This window comes from Palaemon carinicauda, unplaced genomic scaffold (genome assembly GCF_036898095.1).
Source record: "Palaemon carinicauda isolate YSFRI2023 unplaced genomic scaffold, ASM3689809v2 scaffold3783, whole genome shotgun sequence".
In the NCBI taxonomy this organism is placed as follows: Eukaryota; Metazoa; Arthropoda; class Malacostraca; order Decapoda; family Palaemonidae; genus Palaemon; species Palaemon carinicauda.
This window is the reverse complement of record NW_027171460.1, coordinates 1,697-4,106: the sequence shown is the minus strand read 5'-3', so window position 1 is coordinate 4,106 and position 2,410 is coordinate 1,697. Positions and strand designations below refer to the sequence as shown.

Here is a 2,410-nt window from a genome sequence, read left to right as displayed (position 1 = left end):
AATCATAGCTAGTGTCTGTAAACTTGTTTAAGTCGACCTAAAAACTGCTCAGAAAAATGATGTTTATGTTAATCGTTCTTTCAATTTGAAAATTACTCGTAGTGAATTAGTTCATGCTCTTGCTCTTTGGTTCGATGTTTCTTTCACTCATGGTTCAAACCCGGTTTCTCTCAGCACTGGCCCAATGAGTCCTGATACTCATTGGAAATAAACTCTCTTTTATTTAAAAGAACCAATATAAGTAGAACAAAACGAAAACTTACGCGGAAAAATCAAAATCACTAAAGACTCTAAAAATTTTAGAAATCTCAATGTAAAAATCGGACTCAAATATCGCAACAACGTACAGAAAAACCAATATTTCGTCTATTGATAATTTGCTTTACAAAAATAATCTATATTTTATAAAATTAATTTATTTTTATTAGAATAAATTCTCCGACGAATTGATATTTAAATTATTTCGTCTAATTATAATTCTCTCCAATTATAAAACAACAATTATATAGATTTACATATAAAATAAATTGTATTTTGATCAGAACACTTCTCCGTCGAACTACTGTTTGAACCAGTCGATGGACTCTTGCTGGCTGATTCTGTGTTGGGTACCGATTTTGCCATTTTTCCTCTTTCTTCTTTGTACTCTGTATCCGGGTCTTTCTAAGATGGCATAGAAATCCATTCCGAAGATACCAGTGTAAGGGTCATATTTGAGTCCTAAATCAATGTGTTCATTGATACCAAAACCGAAGTTTCCAGAAGCACTGAAGTTTTTCTTTCTCAATTAAAGCTCCTTAACTCTTAAACCTCTTTCTAAAATGTCCACAGCTTTTTCACCACGTACTGTCACGTAAGTAGCAATCTTTTCATTTCTCTTTATGCCGAAACTACGCACTGTGAAACGTGCTTTTGAGTAACAGGGCTCTTGACCTGTCAAATCTTTCTGAATAAAAGTTAGAATCAAATATTTAATAGAAAACTTCAATATCAAACATATTCCGCAATCAAGTTCTGAAAAATATTTTCATCAATAATGTATCAAAATAAATCAAACTACTCAGAGTAATAGAGTTAATAAAGTCTGAAACCTAATAAGATTCAACAGTTATTAGACCTTAAAACTAAACTTAATATTTAATTAGGCTCTTAAAAAAGAATTTTAGCATAATAAGTCAATTAAACTCAATAGTATAAGACTTAAAAAACATGGTTTAATATTGAATAAGTTTTTTTAACAAGAGAGCTAAAGCTTGAGTAGTAAAAAAGGGTTAAAAGTAGTAAGCAAGTGTTATAAGTTAAGACAGTAGCAATAAGAAAACATGAAATAAGAAGACGGCGGAAAATGAATGTGGAAGCGTGAAGTATTTGATAATGATGAGGATAGTTTACCAAGACTTTGGCGGCTTTGGCCAGTTTGTCGCCGGATTCTCCAACGCAACAATTGATGACAAGTTTCTTGAGTTTGATCTCTCTCATAACTTCGCTCTTCTTCTGGTTACCAGTAGGTTTGCTTGCCATTTTATTATATTCTCTTATAATGTATTATAACGATACTTTCTCAAATTTATATAATCAATTTTTAAATCTGTAATTAAATTTTTAAAATTAGTAAAAAATAATTATTTTCATAACAAACTCAAAACTCCACTCAAATCATGAAAATAATTTCTTTTAATTATTTCCCTATTTATAAATTATTTTTTTAATTACAAAAAGAATTTTATTTTTGACTTATATATTTTCAACAAGCTTAAGAATACAATTAAGTAGTTGAAATTGAACTTGCGAATTTGTTTTTAATTATATGTCTTTTTAAGTAAAGAAAATTAACAAGTTGATTAATAAAAAAATGAAAGAAAAGAAATTATATTTAAATTTTAAATATATTCATTATAAAGACTTAAATTATTTTTATAAGAAAAGAATTCAATTAAAAAGTTTCAAATTGAAATTTTTTTTATCTTTCTTTATATTTTTTATTAATTAATCAAAATTAACAATTTAATAAATAAAAATAAAATGAGAATTGAAGATAAAATGTATTCATGATTTGAAGAATTTCCATAAAGTAGAGGCTTCAATATCAGAAGTGAAATCGAATTTGCGAATTTATTCTTCTTTACGAGTCCATTCGAGTCCATTATAAACAGTTCCTTGAAGTCTAGCTCTACAATTATGAAAACCGAGCAATACGCCGAGTCCAAACATGAACTTATGCCAATACCGGAAAGTCATATTTTGAACTTATACTCTAGTTTGGGGTCCAAGACTATTGGCCATTTGTTTGCTGAAGATAGTTCCCACAAACAACCATGTAAAAAGCACAACTGAACAATCAGCAATATTAAAGTTGTCCATGATATCTCCAAAATTAGGACGAGCATTGATAACAGGGAACTTAGTTCGA

The 2,410-nt window shown here is 28.8% G+C and overlaps 1 pseudogene; it reads right to left on the bottom strand.

The window, feature by feature from the left end:
• Positions 1 to 538: 538 nt before the first annotated feature.
• Positions 539 to 1,526, bottom strand: LOC137636751 (large ribosomal subunit protein uL5-like; annotated as a pseudogene).
• Positions 1,527 to 2,410: the final 884 nt, after the last annotated feature.